This window comes from Myiozetetes cayanensis, unplaced genomic scaffold (assembly GCF_022539395.1).
Source record: "Myiozetetes cayanensis isolate MyiCay16 unplaced genomic scaffold, myiCay2020 scf15, whole genome shotgun sequence".
In the NCBI taxonomy this organism is placed as follows: Eukaryota; Metazoa; Chordata; class Aves; order Passeriformes; family Tyrannidae; genus Myiozetetes; species Myiozetetes cayanensis.
Genome location: NW_026087159.1, coordinates 14,935,006 through 14,951,980, shown reverse-complemented (window position 1 = coordinate 14,951,980; position 16,975 = coordinate 14,935,006). Strand labels below are relative to the sequence as shown.

At 49.4% G+C, this 16,975-nt stretch overlaps 1 long non-coding RNA gene across 1 annotated transcript in view; it reads left to right on the top strand.

Annotated features, from left to right (window-relative positions):
* LOC126637354 (uncharacterized) overlaps nucleotides 1–1,903 on the top strand; it is a 52,540-nt gene extending 50,637 nt beyond the window's left edge. Inside the window, exon 5 of the long non-coding RNA XR_007628311.1 lies at nucleotides 1,836–1,903. This is a non-coding gene — a long non-coding RNA (uncharacterized LOC126637354). The remainder of the gene's footprint in view (nucleotides 1–1,835) is intronic.
* Nucleotides 1,904–16,975: the final 15,072 nt, after the last annotated feature.

Below are 16,975 nucleotides of genomic sequence, written 5' to 3'. Positions count from 1 at the left end.
TTAAAGCTCATCTTGTTCCAACATCCTTTCATGGGCAGGGACACCTTCCACCAGCCCAGGTTGCTCCAAGCCCCGTCCAGCCTGGTCTTGGACACTTCCAGGGATGGGGCAGCCACAGCTTCTCTGGGCACCCTGTGCCAGGGCCTGCCCACCCTCACCCAACAGGACAAGTGCATTCAGATTAACAATATAAATGATAAAAATACGTTCATAAATTCTGGAGGGATTTGGGTCTAAATTACTGCTCTTGGTCTTTTCCAGTTCTTTCTTCTATATTCTCAGTGAAGTGTTTGTAGTCTAGTGAGATAACTAGACAAAGAGTAACTTTTTCACAGGAACATCCAACATGTAAAGACCTTGTTTCCTAAACCAGCATAATTAAACCAACTCCAAAAAGAAAATCAACAATTGCTCTAAACCCAGGCTTTTAAGTGCGTTTCATTAGACACAGGCAAATGCCACGAGGATGCCCTAATTTCCTTTTTCGAATTAGTCTGAGCTAATGAGGAAAACATCACAATTAACTCCCACGCCTCCAAAATAAACACTTCTTAACTCAGACTGTGAGCACCCACACTGGCACTGTCCACTTGAAGCAGCTGCCAGTTCAGGTAACTGGTGCAGCTACCTGGAGATGGTTTGCTCTCCCTGTAGGGAGCAGTGACCCACTCAGCTGCTTCATCTGGCCCATGATCTTCCACAGCCCAGGCTGTCAGCTGTTTACAGGAAGCAGAAATACAGGGATAGAGCTTATGCTGGCCTGTTTTCCACTTTGAGCAGTGCTCATTATAATGAGGGTTCACCTTCTGCTCTCTAAGTAAAGCAGGGGGGGTGGTGAGAACATGGTTTGCTTTCCTCAAGGCTCTGTTGCCCTTCTCTGGACTTGCTCCAGCCCCTCAATGTCTTTCTTGTCGTGAGGGGCCCAAAACTGAACCCAGGATTCGAGGGGCCCCACCAGTGCCCAGCACAGGGGACAGTCACTGCCCTGTCCTGCTGCCACTCTGTTGCTGGCACAGCCCAGGTGCCCTTGGCCTCCTTGCCCCCCTGGGCACACACTGGCTCCTGTTCAGGGGCTGTTCCCCAGCACCCCCAGCTCCTTTCCCCAGGGGCACTTTCCAGCCCCTCTGCCCCAGCCTGGAGCTGCAGGGGGTTGTTGTGACCCAGGGGCAGGACCCGACACTTGGCCTGGATGAACCTCATCCAACTGGGCTCAGCCCATGGATCCAGCCTGTCCAGATCCCTCTGCACAGCCTTCCTGCCCTCCAGCAGCTGACAGTGCCAACAGGCAGATACTTCTTGGGGCATCCCACTGAGAGATGGAGCCTCGGTGGGAACAGCAGCAGAGTTTTGCAGGGCTGGGACTGCAGAAATGAGCTCCTGGCAGACTCCTCGTGCCCAAAGGGACTTTGCAAAGAGCTGGGTGGGTGGCTGACAGCCTGGGAAATGAGCCATTTGTAAGCAGAGGGAAATGTTGGTGGTTTCTTTTTTTTTTTTTTTTTTTCTCCAGTTCAGGTGTGGTTTCAATGTTTCATATGCATTTCTTCAGCCTAAATGAGGATGAAAATTTCGAAATGGAAATGGCAATTCAAATGAAAAAATGAGTTTTAAAATGGACCAAAGAGCTGCTGAAACATTGTCCTTCTGATTTGGGTGTTTCATTTCACTGTTGATTGTTTAAATGCTGTGTATTTTAAGCTGTGGGTTGACATAAATTTATGGAAAAAACATGTTCTTTTTGTCTAGAACATGTTTATATAGGGCTTTTAAAATTATTTTTTGAAAATGGTTTATTTATTAAGACCTTCTCTGTCCCACATCTACTTTTGGTTTTACAGAAGTGCTCTCTGATTGCTTTAAACCAATTTATCAAGACACTCACAACCCCTTTCTGGCTTTCTGCAAGGATTATGTAAGGTAAGGCATGTAAGGCATGGTTTATAAACCCAAAGGACCTTATAACCTAGGCTCTCAGAGGAAATGAAAAAGTTGGAGGCCTGTGGCCTAAAGTTAGTTATTTAGTTATCCTGAGTTAGTTCAAAAGCATTTGGTAAACTAAGGCTAAATTTCAGCCTTGTAATGAAAGGTGAAGGAGGGCAGCCATCATTTGCTCTGTGGGTTTTACCCACTGGTAGGAATCAAACATAAAAAGAAAGCCGTGAGTGGGTTAAAAGCAAAGCACTCAAATCCAGGAAAGCCTAAATTTGGTTTATAATAGCAGAGGAAAAAGCTGATGGAAGACCAGAGAGCACATTTGCTACAAGGAACTGGTCTACTTCTGCCTTATTGCCCACCTGAAGATCCATGAAGCATTAAGGCAGCACCAATAATCCACAAAACAAATCCAAATGCACAGATGTAAAGCAGAGAGAGAGTGCCTTGCTCCAGAGGCTTGTGCCTGCACCTCCCCACTGCTGGGCTGGGCCACTGAGTGCCCCTGGTCCAGCCCCAGCTTGGTGACAACAGTTACCTGGGCTAGGGGAAGGTGTCCCTGCCAGGGCAGGGGGTTGGAAGAGATGGTCTTTAAGGTCCCTTCCAACCCAAACCATCCCATGACTCTGGGATATCCCGCTCCTGGTGGGGACAGCAGGAGCAGGGCAGGCACCCTGAGCTGTGCCACAGCCCTGTTTGGGGACAAAAGGCCTTTCCTGCTGTGCAGAGCAGTGCCCAGCCTTAGCTGGTGCCTCCAGCAAGCTGGGGGGACTGGAAGATTTTTGCTGTGGATTTATGGAGATGCTGCATGGCCATTGCTCTGGTGCCTTTCCTCACTGTCATGCAGCCTCTCAGTCCCCTTCTTGTACACCTTCCCCCGTGCCCCTGCCCTGCCCACACTGAAGTCGAGCAGGGAGGACACCCAGCTGTGCCACCTTCCCTCCAATCTTGCTGTACTTTTCATTTCTGGCTGGGGAGAGGGGTCAGGGGAAATTAATTTTGCTGCTTTAAACACGTGCAGGCCTATCTGTGATGGGAACATTGCTGTGGTCATTAAGAGCAAACACAGCACGCTGACTCCCAGCATCAGCACCGACACAGAGGGACAAGGGGAGAGCTGGCAGCCCTCCAGGGAGCCCATGAATTTTCCCAAGCGAGGACAACTGGCCTATTTGAACGAGGTGAAGACACTCTCCAGACCAGCCTCAAGGTAAAGAGTCCAACCATACTCTGGAGAATAAGAGAAATATCACACCCCAAAATATCTATCCCCAGAATGTAAATAATCAGTGCAAGACCCTCAGCTGCAAGAAAAGCACATTACTGGTCTCTGCAGCTCCCTGAAAGGAGGTTGTAGGGAGGTGGGTGTCAGTCTCTTCTCCCAGGTTATAAATGACAGGACTCAGTTGTGCCAGGGCAGGTTTAGACTGAATGTCGGGGAAAATTTTGTAGCTGAAAGGGTTTTAAAGCATGCCCAGGGCAGTGGTAGAGTCACCATCCTTGGTGACATGTACACCAAAAATGTGTGGATGTGGCACTTGGGGACACGGTTTAGTGGTGGTTCTGGGTTGACAGCTGGGCTTGGTGATTTTTTCCAGCCCTAACAATTCCAGGATTTTATAATTCTGTTCCCTTGGCTTCCCATCACCACTGCAGTTCCATCAGTTTCTCACAAGACAAAGCTACACTGACCAGGTCTAGTGATGCTGGCAGCCCCGTGCTGAGGTCAGAATAGATGGTCCCCACCACCAGTACCTGAGGCATGAAAACCAGAGGGCTGATTGAAGGAGATTCCCCACCAGAACCCAGCAGGACTGGCCAGGCACCCTCAGCAGGGATAACAGCAGCGAGACAGAGGGTTTGCCCAAACTGGACAAACCCTGGAGCTGGTGGGCTCTTCTGCACCCCCAGCTTGGCTCACAGCCTGGTGGCAGAGGATACATCATGTCTGAGACACACCAAGGTTGAATTCTGCTGGGGGAAGGTCCCAGATTATCAGTATGTTAACAAAAAAAACACCTGCACTGGGCAAGACCAGGCAAGAAAGGTCAAACCTATTACATCAACTTCTATTTTGCCTGCAAAAATGTATTCACTTTTAGCATTAAAAAAAAAAAAAAAGGGTTACTCCTGGGGTTATTATTTTTGTGGCATTTATGGGTAAAGCAGACCCCCTGCTGTCTAGCTTTTTTCAGGAGTATTTTTGGATTTGCTGAGGCTCCTGGGGTGTCCAAAGCTAAAAATACTATTTGAGTTTTTGTTGTTACTGCCTCCAAAAATAAAACCAAACCAAATCCCCAAACAGAATTTCGTGAGGGGTTGTTTAAAGGTCAGTTTAAAGAGTCCTTACGAGATGGATTATCAAGTTTGTGTCAGGGCAGCGTGGCCCGGAGCCTGGCAGGGGTCTGGAGAGGTCCAAGCCCCCCTCCTCTCAGCAGTGAGAGCAAATAACAACACAACTCAGCCAAAAACCTCAGTGCCCCACGGGGCCTGGAGCTGCTGGAGTTCCCCTGGGGTTTGTGTCAGCACTGGCATTTGGGAAGGAGAGGGAGGGAAGGGAAGCGACGGCGCAGATGAGCGGCAGGAGCCATGGTGGGACATCACGAGTTCCCCCGGACAATCTGGTGTGTGCAGAGCAGCTCATGACGATGAATTCTGAGCACTGAATTTACATCTCTGAAACCAGCAGCGTGAGGGAAAAGGCTACACTCTTTTTTTTGTTTGTTTGTTCATTTTCTTGAGCGGCAGCTTGGATTAGAGCTGACACCAGAAGGATAAGCACCGAATCCTCGGCTAAATATTTCATTTCCACAGATGCTGACACCAATTTGGTCACAAAGAAACTCTTTTGCATTGGGTTTTTGTTTGGTTTGCTTTTGAAGGCTTTCATTTAATTTTATTTAGTTGGCTTTTTCTGGTATGTTTGGTTTGGTTTTTTTACACAATTTTGGGGTGGACGTGGGAAAAGATAACTGAGTTCCCAAAAACCAACTTGGAAGGGTTGGTTTTTGGGAGAAGGAGAAGAGAGACAAGTTACAAGAAAAAGAAGTCCTAAGAAGTAAAACCACATTACCTCTGTGCCTTTGTGGGAAAAAGATAACTGAGTTCCCAAAAATCAGCTTGGAACTGGAAGGAGACAAGTTACAAGCAAAAGAAGCCAGAAGAAGTAAAACCACATTATCTCTCTCTTTGGTACAATTTTCCCGTGATCTTGTTTATTGCAAAGATCAAGGATTGCACTGCCCTAATTCATGGCAAAGGAGAGATTTTTCCTCCAGAGGTGGAGTTCAGATTTAGGCAGAAGGGGCTGAGGCCAGGGTCGTGGTAGGGCTTTCAGCTGGCTGTGACAGGCAGCCCTGACATCAGACAGCCCACCTGGGACACCCCTGGCTTTCCCAGCCCCCAGGCCATGCCCCTCATGTTGCTGCTGGGACAAACAGCAAAGGGCAGCTAAAAAAAGGAGCGCTGCTGAGGAGCCACAGCTTCCTTTTGTTATATTTCAGAGGATCACTAGAAAACTTCACCAGGGAAATAATGTTTACGCTTCAGTGCAGTGAGCAAAAGCATCTCATTTCCCTCCTCTGCCATTCAGGCTAAATCCGGCTCTCCCCGACACTGGTCTATTTGGAATTCATCCCCTGAACTTATTCTGGATTTCTGCAGTGGCATCTGGGAGCAGAGCACGGAACCTTATTTATTTATCGAGCCTCTGTGGGTTTGAGGTTTGCAGGAGGAAGCTTCCCCAGCGTTGTTCATGCTCGGCTGGGGAGGCCTCGGTGCTCCATCCCGGGCAGCAGAGCCAATTAGCAGAGACAGGGCTGTGCATTCCAATCCTCCCGTGCCTCTGCCGAGCTCCAGCTCCCAGAGACCTACCCAGGGTCTTTCCTGCCTGAGCAGCCTTTGACGTCGCTGCTGATGCTGAGGCAAGGGAGACACAGAGGGATTAAAATAGCACAGCTATTACCAGCTTTGCTCAAAATTCTGGTTCAGTTCAAATCCGTTTGTCAGGAGGAGAAGAAAACTGACTTTTTCTTGGAGTGGCCATTCTCCCTCCTGGCTCCAGAAACATCTCAGTGCCAGGAATAGCAGAGTCCAAGGCCTCACAAGAGAGGCACCACTTGGCTCCCAGGGATGCTCCCAAATTCCTTCCAAACACAAGTGAGTGCTGGTGGTTCAAGCTGCGTGTTTCACTGGACAGCAGTGAGATACAAGAGGCCAACCCCATCCTGCTGCCCCAATTACTTTTGAGGTAAGGAGCCAGCCCACACAAAGGGAAGTCCCATTGGCCTGCTCTGGTCAGAAGGAACTGGAGTTCCAGTTTCATATTCACTTTGGGGCAAGTGGCTCCCTCTCTCTTCTCCTCTGCTCACTTAGAAAAATAGCCATTAATGGTCCCTTCCACTTTGCAAAAGGTGTTATCTCTGAATGGAATTCCCTCTGCATTTGTGCAAGCTGGCATCTTATCAGATTGGTCTTCAGGAGCTGACATATTCTGTTTCCCTTACAAGCACATTTAGGTACTGGGTGCTCCAGAGCTTGGCTGCATCCAGGAGAACATCGCAGTTGTTACACTGGTCTAGACCACAAGAGTGACCCCAGCGTCTCCTTCTCACCCCAGCTCTGCCTTCCTGCCCTCCCACAGCACACACACTGAGTTCCCACAGAGCCCAGGGTGATCCTAGCACTGGGCTGGTTCCCTACTCTCCCTGTGGCTTCTGGAAAGTCCCTTTGCCACCCAAGGCACCTCTCAAGCAGGTGACTTGGTAATGCTGCTGACATATCCCTCTGTGCTTCCATTTAGGTGTTTGAAGGGGCTAAAAAGAAAAATACAGAGTTTCCAGGCAAGGATGGTTTGCTTCTTTCTGCCTCTGAGTTTTCCTTCAGGAAGATAGGTTGAAAACCCTCATGTCTTTTAGTTTAGAGTTTGCCTCAGCAGCACCTCATTTTACAGCACTTCGAATTGAGATGTTAAAAAAAATTCCTTTGCTGCTAGTCCAGCATATTTCCATTAAATATTTCCCTGCTGCTTTGGAGACTGGAGGGAAGTGAGAGCTGTGTGTACAGTAATCTCTCCCCCACATGTGGTTCCTTGCTCCAGTTCTTCCCACTTGCTCTGCCTGGCTGTTTGGCAGCAACACCCCAAACACGGCTGCACCCCCAAAGGGAGCCGGTCCTGGGAACCTCCAACTAAGACACCCTCCCCAGTGGAAGTGTGGATGCTGCTTGCAGCTGCTTCATGCCTGTTGGACTGGGCAGCTGTTCCCAGGAGGATCTGGGGGCCACCAGCCCACCCTGCAGCTTGGGTCGCACCTTCAGTGCAGCAGAAAGCTCAGGAGGCGGCTCGTGGGCACCTCAGTGAGGGAATCCTGCTCCAAGGACTTGGTCTCAAACCCTGGCTCTTGTTTCAAGCCAAATTCCCAGCTCTTTGGGAAGCTTATTTAGGAACAGAAACCTCCTGCCTCCCCCAAGCCTGAAGCAGGGGCAGTGAGGGAGCAGCTGGGCTGGATCCAGTGTCACGCTGCTCCCCAGGGGCTCAGGGCCCACAGGGGCTGGACAAGGTTTCCAGATCTGAAGCCAGCTACCAGTCCTCAGGGTGCACGTGCCAGAGCCACTCTCTGCAGCTGGGTTTTGGCCACCAAGGGGAAGAGGCTTGGTGCTGGGCCTGCCCTCCTCCTGGAGTGGCACAGCCCCTTCCTTGGGCACTTCAGACCCCGGGGTGACAGCTGCTAAATGGCAAAGGAATACTGTCACCAGTGCCCACCAGCTTGCATCCTGGGCATGAAAGCACTTGTTTCCCACCATCCCCAAGCAAGGGAAGTAACAGGAGTGTGATGATGTGACTCAGAGGCAACTGTTCCCACTGTCCCCAGCTTGTGAGCAGGACAGGGCTGTGCTGACAGGCAGGGACCCAGCTGGGAAGAAGCATGCATGGAGGAGGACAAACCATCGCAGACAACAGCCAGTGCATTCACAGTACCTCTGCTCTAACAGCTACAGGCTCCCTCAACTGACCCCTTCTCTCCTCTCCCTCCTCAACTCCACTTCCCCACGCCCTCCAGTAGGATCAGAAGATGTTTTCCTTTCTCCTTCCCCCCTTTTCTCGTGGCAAATCTTGCTGAATTAATGGAAAAAAAAAAAAAACCAAACCAAAAAGATGAACACATTTCACACATAGCTGCCCATCTCTGGAGACCACTGGAGCGAGAGCAGGAGCTGCATCACGGGGTGCTCCGTGGCAGAGCCCCTGGGACCCCTCCTCCCCTTCCCTGGGGATGGGGCTGCTCTGCTGATGTGCTTGGCTGGGCACGAGGAGGGTTCATTAGGGACAGAGGGCTCCCGCTGGCCCTGGCCGTGGTGGAGGCAGTGCACCCCTTCTCTCTCTCATCTCTGCGTGTCTGAGGAGGGATTCACCTCCTCTCAACCCTTTCAGACCCTTCCCTGCCATCCACCCACCCCGGTCCTGCAGCACCAGCAGTGTGTCCAGCAAAGGGGGAGTCAGGATGGGGAGCCTGGGCTTTTATTTAATTTGTTCAGTCCTGCAGCTGCTTCCAGGTAAGGAGATGGGGAATGTCTGCCCTCCTCCAGAGCCTGTCCTGGGGTCTGCAGAGGATTGCTGTAACCCTTCTCTGAGGAGGGGCTGTCTAGGACCACTTGCCCTCACATGACTTGCTGCACCCCCGGCTCTCTCTCTGCTGGTCCTCGCTGTGCTCTGCAAACCCCCCTGACACGACTATCGAGGCTTTTGCTGGCTCTGCTCCCTGCTGTGCTGGCATCACCTTGCTGGATTGCAGGTGTCCTCTGGGCCTCAGCTCTCCATCAGAAAGGGAGGGGTAACATGTCACCTTGTCAACAGGCTGGGATAGGAACAAGCAGAAGGAGCAGTCAGCTGCTTAAAAGATGAATTCAGCAGACAGCAGTGATTCTGCTCAGCTCCCCATCACTGCTGACCACAGCTTTCTGTGAAGCAGAGCTGACAAAGGAAATTTTGGGTGAGAATAGCAGCATTTGGCCATAATGGCAGTCGATGCTATTCTTTTTGTGATGCTGGTGCCTCAGTGCCCCTGAATCCTGGCCCCACCACAGAGCTGCTCCCTGCTGGATGCTGGAGCAGGGCCCAAAGCAGAGCTGCCACCAGGAGCAGGAGTTCACTGGCTGGACTTGTGGAGTGGCCCCATCACCGACTGCAGTCACACCATCAGCAAGACTCTCCCCCAGACACAACTCGTGCATGGAGAAATCTCCACTCTGGGCATGTCAGAGACCTTATTTTGCTCCCTTTCACTGTTCACTGGGGTGAAGCATCTTGCAGATTTGGGGCAGCTGCATGGCTGTGCTAATTGCTGCCCACATCTACCTCAGGAATGCAAACCATGGGCTGATTGTTGCCTGTATGGGGGTATATGAAAAGACTGCTGTGATAGCTCTTCATCTACCCTCTCCAAAGACCAGACCTTACTCTAGAAAAGCACCTGCTGGTGAAGAAAAGGGCTGCTCTAAGGCAACACTTCTTTCACTACATATTAGCTGCAAAAACGTGCAAACTCTTGACCATTCAATTGAAATCTCAGAGCTGTTGCACCAGAGCTTAAAAAGTAACCATGGGAGAGGAAAGCAGGATTATCATATCCCTTTGCAAAGGCTTGTTCCCTATGCAGGAAAGACCCCTGCTTCCCACTCATCCCAGCTTTGGAGGAATTGCCCACACTGTTTTGATTTGGAGTTTCCCACCTCTCTCCCTCACTTCAAATCCCTGGGCTTGCCACACCTTCTGCACTGAAAACAAAGCCATAAAAGAAATTAGAGGAGAAAGGGAAAAGACAGCCCACTGATCTCCCAATTAGCACAGAGCACTTAAGCAGTCAGAACTTTGCATTTTAATTGTAATCACTCCAAACACAAAAAGCTGAAGTGACAAACCCCACAGCTAATTCCAGTTGATTAAATAACTCCCCATCCCAACGCCTGTGTGTGTTTGTGGTTTAATTCCTCGGCCCCTGGACACAGCCCAGTGATAAAGGCAGTGGTTTATTTTTACTCTCCTCCACTCAAATCAGTTTGCTTCTGCTGAATCCTATTCCAGAGCCGTGTCTGCACACCTGAGCTCTTTCCCCTGGCCTGGACCATGTCCCTGGGTATTGTGGTGCCCATCCTGAAGGCTGGAGGTGCGGGGTGAGGAGCAGCTGAGAAGAAGCCAGCACAGAGTTCCCAACATCCCCCAATAACTCAGGTGGGAGGGAGCTCTGCAAGTGCCTGGTCTAACCTTCAACCAAAGCAGGACCACCTTTGAAATCAACTTAACAAGTTCAGGTCTGTTCAGTCAGATAATGAGCATTGCAAGCAGAGAGATCCCACAGCCTACCCAGGCCTGTGATTTGATGGCTAACTGCTTTCACTGTGGACATTTTTTCCTCTTATCTAGCAGAACGTCTTCTGTTGCAATTCTGCCTCTCATCCTCTTACTGTGAAAATTAATGAGGACCAAATTAAATCAGAAAGGAGGTACACGGACCCAAGAAGAGCTCTCCAGCCTCTGTGGAGAGCAAGATGTGTGGTGCAGCCTCAGCTCCCAGCACAACAGACCCAAACCACGCCACAGATCCAGATACCCTGGGCACTGAGCTCCACATCAAGATGTGTGTGGCTATCTACACCAAGAGACAAGGCTCTCCAGAAGCAGCTTCCCCACAGCCTTCCCCAAAAGGAGCTTCAGTGTTGGATCTTCTGAGATGGTCAGTGCACTCTCCCCACCTCCTACACGACACAGTGCCACCTGCTACCCCTTGAAACACAGGGACTCTCTATTTCTCTCTATTGGAGCCTGATGTGCTCTCCCTCCAGGAACAGACACCCAAGGTAAAATCAGGATGGAGACCAGAAATGATGGCGTTTGTCACCAGTTGAATTAACGTCACCACAGCCACACTGTGCATGGAAGGACATGCAGCAGGGAACTGCACATACATCACAGCAGTGCAGAAAGAGTTGTGTGAAGAGGAACCCAAGGCTAGGGCTGCACATGGTGGGTCAGGCTCTTTCCATTAATGTCCCTGCATCAGGTCCTGAAGGCAGAATCACAGGATCATGGAATGGCTTGGGTTGGAAAGGGACCTTAAATCTCCTTTAGCTCCAACCCCCCTACCATGGGCAGGGACATCTTGCACTAGACCAGGTTGCTCAGAGTCTCATCCAGCCCAGCCTTGAACACTTCCAGGGATGTGGCATCCACAACTCCCCTGGGCAACAAGATGTCAGGGGACATTAAGGATAAGAGCAGGATCAAGGTGTGGACCTTTAATTGGGAGGCTGGCAATTCTTTTGGAACATCCTGACTGAGAAAGCTGGGACAGACACTGGGAAGAAAAAGAGCTAAGGAAACTGTGTGAGACTAGCACAGAGCCCTGTAACACATTTATTAAATCAGGCAGCAGAGAAGCAGACAGGAGGTGTAAATCTAATGTTACACTACATAGGAAACTCCTCCTGAAGTGGAATCTGAGGGGCACAATGCCTGGGACCCCACTGCTTAACGACAGAACATTGCTGTGGGTTGATCATGAACCTGCTCAGGAGGAGCTGGTTGCTGAAGGACCAGAGGAGTGAAGGTTTGTGTGACCTCTCTGGTCCCCATTGTTCCTGCTGCTCCCACACAGGAGCTTCAATGAAATGTCAAGTTGGTCTTTAGAGCTCAGGAGCAATGAGGTGCTTCTGCTGTTGTAAGAGTTCACACAGGGACTGGTTTTGTTTTTGGTTTTTTCTAATTGTTGCTTTGTAAATTAGTTCTCTTAATAAAAGTGTTCTTTACCTAAAAACAATTCCTGGAAGCAAAAGCACGAGTAGATGTGAGGGCTCTGCCCTCCTCCAGCACACATCCCTCTGGAGTCCTGCAGCTGGGGCTGCTGCAGCTCAGCTCATGCCAAGGAGCAAGGGAGAAGCAGTTCCTGGTCCTTACTCCCCAGCAGGAGAAGGGATGCACAGTGACACCTCAGCCCTGACACTCTACACTCTGCAGGTTCCCAGCTGCACTCGGGTCTTGCACAGTCAACCAGGCACTTCAAACATATCCCCCTTTCTGTAGAAGGGGTAGCTCCAACTCTTTTTGTTTAATACAATGCTTAATACAGGATATCAAAGCCCAAAACTGTGGGCAACGCTGAACTCTCATTTCCTCCTGCAAGTAGGGCTGTGCTCACGCAAACACACTATTTTTTGTTAGTCAAAGTGAAGAAGCAATTCTCACAGAAGGGTGGGAGATGCAGAGTGTATGGCTTTACACTGAATCAGATATTTCATACAGAAGGCTTAATTCTTTTTTTAGCCTCATAGGGAGAAAAGAAATGAAGAAACTAAGTAGTCTCACAGAACTGGGGCAGGAGGAAAAATCCCCACATAGACTCAGCAGTTCCAGTCAGGATGTGGACTCAACTCCCTCCTCTGCCCAAAGGGGCTGAGGAGCAACCCAGACACTTGGCCATATTGATCCCTCAGCCTCTGATTAGGCAGGAGGACAGAACTCGCCATTGAACCAGGCTGGGGCAAGGAAATCAGGCACCTTTCAAAGATAGAAGACTCGGTTTATCCAGTCTCCCTCAGCCCCCTTCCTTCCCTCTTGCTATGCATTTACAGCAATAAATCATTTAATTAGTTTGCCTTCAGGGGAAATACAAACCCCATATAGTGGTAGCGGATTTCTAGGGACAGAAACCCAAATCAATAACTGGAGCTCACCATTCATTCATCTGCATTAGCAAATGCATTTGCCTGCCCTTCTGGCCCTGACCCCCCAGGTGCAGTGCCTGCAGGAGCCACACATGGCAATTCTCAGAGACCCATTTTCTACCACTTCATAAGCAACAAGACAACAGAGTTCAACAATTTCAGTATTAAGAACCACTCTGTGCAAACCTGAACTCTGGAGCACTGGATACCATGGAGCACATTTAGCACACCTGAGGAAATCCCTTGGAGAATTTGCCCCCCCACTCCTTCTCCAAGAGCTCAGGGTGTCTTGCATCCCAGCCATGGAGGGCAGGGCTTTCACCAGATCTCTGTTGTCTGTCTCAGATTTTACCTTTTCGAAGCGAGGAGCTGTTCCACAAGTCCTCTCCCAAACACCAGCAGATCTTGTGGGATGACGGGAAGCAGGAGGAACAGAGCTGCTCCACAGGCTGGGACATGGGCAGTCACAGTCCCACAGCACCCAAGCACAGAGGGCTGGCAGTGAGATTAACTGGCAGCCCAGGAACTGTGAGAAAAATGTGAGGTGAGGAGACAAATCCAATGCCAATCCCAGCAGCAAACCAGGACAGAGCTGAGCACAGACCCAAGAGCGGGTCCCAGGTGGGACTCGTCCACAGTAACAATCTCGTGGCTCTGCCCCCACAGCTGAAATGGGGAGAAATGGGGCTGGGTTCACAACAAAGCTTCTACACCCCAGACAATCAAAAAAGAGCAAGGAAAAATCTCCATGGGCAAACTTGGGGGGGTGTGTGTGAGTCCACTGGGGTATTGAAAAAAATAACAGCACATTAAACAAAACAAAGAGATTCAACCTGTCAAGTGTTATGGGCTGTGTGACCTGCTTAGCTGTCACTGCTACCAAGTTCTTGCAGCTCCAGTCTTACTCCTTATTTCTTTCTTTTCTAAGCATAACTGACAACTGTGAATGACCCTCTGTGTTTCATTCATACTCTTAGGAGCCTTCCCCCTCTCCCATTTTTATTTCTGCTCTGTATTTTATTTCTGCTCTGCCTTTGTACAGTGCATCCTCTCGTCCCTACTTGCCTCCTGGCTGAAACACTCAACCAGCTGAGGTTTCCCTCTCCTAAGACTTTCCTGTCCTCCTGGAAAGCTTACAGAAGTGCTGAGGCTGCAAGCTCCAGGAAGATGCATGGAGCAGGTGGGGTTGCTGTCCTGGGACTGTGGGATACTCTCAGGTTAATTTGTGAAATTACCTTCAGACTCAGCAGCTGCTGTGGCTGTTCGTACTTCAAGGGAGCAGGAAAATGCTGATGGTAACAGCTGCCTCTGTGATTTATAAGCCATGCAGGAACATCCAGCTAGCTCTGGAGAGCTGCATATGGAAGGGAATTTCCTGTGAATGACCTTCTTTAACAAAAGGCACTAGGCATGTGTTTGAGGGGGAATTGCAAAAGACTCCCTCAGTGGTGAGCAGTTTCATCTTCCTTTTGCCCATCCACACATCAATCCCCTCCCAGCCATAAAGAATGATGACAAAGTGCTGATTTGAAGACACTTTCAGGGAAAGGATCCTCTGTAAAATACTGTCCACTCACCTCTGAGTTCTGTGAAAAAGATGCTTTTCACTATTCCAGCCCCTCAGCAAGACTTTGCCTATGAACTCTGCACAGTGGCAAGTAGGACCAAGTGCATGCACATACCTAAATTGGTGAGGTGATGATTGAACATCCTCTTCTGTTTTATCATAGAATCACAGAATGGGTTGTGTTGGAAGGGACCTTAAAGATCCAACCCCACTGCCATGGATAAGGACACCTTTCACTTTCCCAGATTGTTCCAAGCCCTGTCCAACCTGACTTTGGACACCTCCAGGGAGGGGGCAGCCACAGCTTCTCTGGGCAACGTTGTCCAAAAAACTGTAAAAATGAGCAGTCATGTACTTCTGTCCTACCCTTGCTTATACTGCATTAACTATACCTTTTTCTTTGTCCAGCAGAGCTGATCAGAAACACTGTTTTGAGAGAATCCAAGAGGAGAAAGTTATATTCTCCTGTGGGGGCTTGGGGGCTGGGCACATATATGTATGGTACAGGGAAAGGGGCCTCAGGAGATTCTGGCCTGGGAACAGAAATGCTGTTAGACACAAATATTCAATAATCAGGACTTATTTGCATTTCTATTTCTCCAATGTCTTGGTTTTGACTTGAAACCTATTACCTGATTAATAACATTAAATGACAGACTCCTTTAATTTATCCTCTGCTAACAGACTCCAGCAGTCACATTTATGAGAGCTTGCCTCCATGACAGAAACTTACTTTTCATTTCTAAATGCAAACACAGCCCTGGATATATTCCCATGAATCTAAGAACATGTTGTTGTTTTTTTTTTTTGAAGAAGGACTCAGAGCTAGGCTCATGATTAATTCACCAAATTAAATGAAACCAGTTGGCAACTCTGATTTAAAGTTGGCTCATTTTCACCCATCTGACTTCAAAATGGCAGAAGAGATTTTGCTCAAAATTTAGAATAAAAAAAGAAAAAAAAAACCAACAAAACTTGCCTTGGGAAAAGGAGCAGCAACTGTGAATAAAAAGATGAAATATTACTTTTGTATCCTTCTTGGTTCATCCAGTGCTCAGCAGAACAGTCCTGCCAGCAGGTGCAGGGCAGGTGAGGGGTGTCCATGTGCAGAGCTGAGATGCTGCTCAGGACACAGCCTGAAGTCCAGCTGCACTGCTGGTGGTGCTCAGCACTGTGCTGACTTTCCACCCTCCCCTAAAAAAGAAGCTCCACCTGCACCTGCAGCACCCGCCGTTAAAGTCGGGGTTTGAAGGACGGCGGCAGCAGCTCCTGCTGCGATCCACACAGCACCCCGGGGAGGGCCAGGCTCCCCATGGCAACAGGGACTCCAATCCAGCTGAAAATGAACTCATCATGCACCAACAAACCCACGGAGTGAAGGCATATCCAGCGTGAGGATGTGGGTGGGTGGGTGAGGACGGATGCTCCCCACGGGATCGGGGACGTGGCGGGTGGGCCATTTCCAACCAGAGGACTCTGCATCACGCCACCAAAATGCGGTGCATGGACAGAGCTCTTCCCCCAGGGCTTGTGCAGCAGAAATTTCAGACATGGGGAGGGAGGGACACAGTCTCGTGGCTGCCTGATCTGCTGCTACTGCTTCTTATTTCACTGACTTACACTCTCTAATTGGTGTTGCAAGTTTACCTGACAGCATCTCCTCAGAGAGTGCTGTGAGTGCTGAAGATGAACTCTTCTGGTGTCACACGAGTGAAAGTACAGGTGGATCTTTTTTCCATATAGTATAGGCTAGAGGCTGGAATCACACCCTTCCTTAACACAGCATAATGAGCTTTAGGGAGCTCTTCTAAATCTTGATCGAGGACCTGCCCTGTAAATACACAACACAGATGAGAGTGATATATAAAACAGGCTACAGAGGTGAATTTTTGGTCCTAAAACTGAGATGATCATACAAAACCACTGTCCATAATGGGTTATGTAAGTCATATTTTTAACTGGGAACTCCTCTGGAGACTATTTTCTGAGCTACAGACCTTGTTATCATAATTTGTGCCTTCATTATTGCAAGGCCAGGCTCCTGCACTGTGTTTAGTACGATGTCAAAACTTAAACAAGACTTAGCCAAAGCTGGTGCAGACCCTGACACGATCCTTGTCAGCAAAATCTGTTGCTGGGTTGTTTGACCCCCAGAATTTTAACTTCACTGTGTTTGCAGCAGCCTGGCCAAACGGACCCTGCAGGCATGGAAAAGCCCTGTCTTCCCACACAGCCTTTTGGTGTGGGAAGTGGAGTGACAATGCTGCCTGCTGGAAGGGAATGTGGGCTCTCTGCAGGCTGTGAGTGCACAGCTCTGTCTGGGGGAAGAAGTCCACGGGTGGGATTCCAGGTTGAGTCCTCTGGCTGATCCTGCATTTCCCAGGGGCTGGCGAGGGCACACGGACCAGGGAACATTTACACTGTTGACACAGCGCCCGATTTTGGCAGCTGCTTCAGCATCCCCCTCACTTGGAGAGGTGGATTGTGGGGGAAAGCCTGTGATCATTAAACAGCCCAATACCCTGCTCTGAGTGCATCACTTGTTTCCCAGTATGGTCCTGTGTAATAAAGCAACCTGGCCTAGTGAGAGGTGCCCAAGGCAGGGGGTGTTGAACATTCAGACCAGTAGAGAAGGACTTGCTTGTTTCACCTTTAAAGGCTGTATTTTATAAGTGTTACTTTTGTTCTGGGTATAGGAAAGAAAAAAAAAAAAAAAAAGCACAAACCCAAAAGCCCAAGAAAGATTCCTAATGAATTGATAAT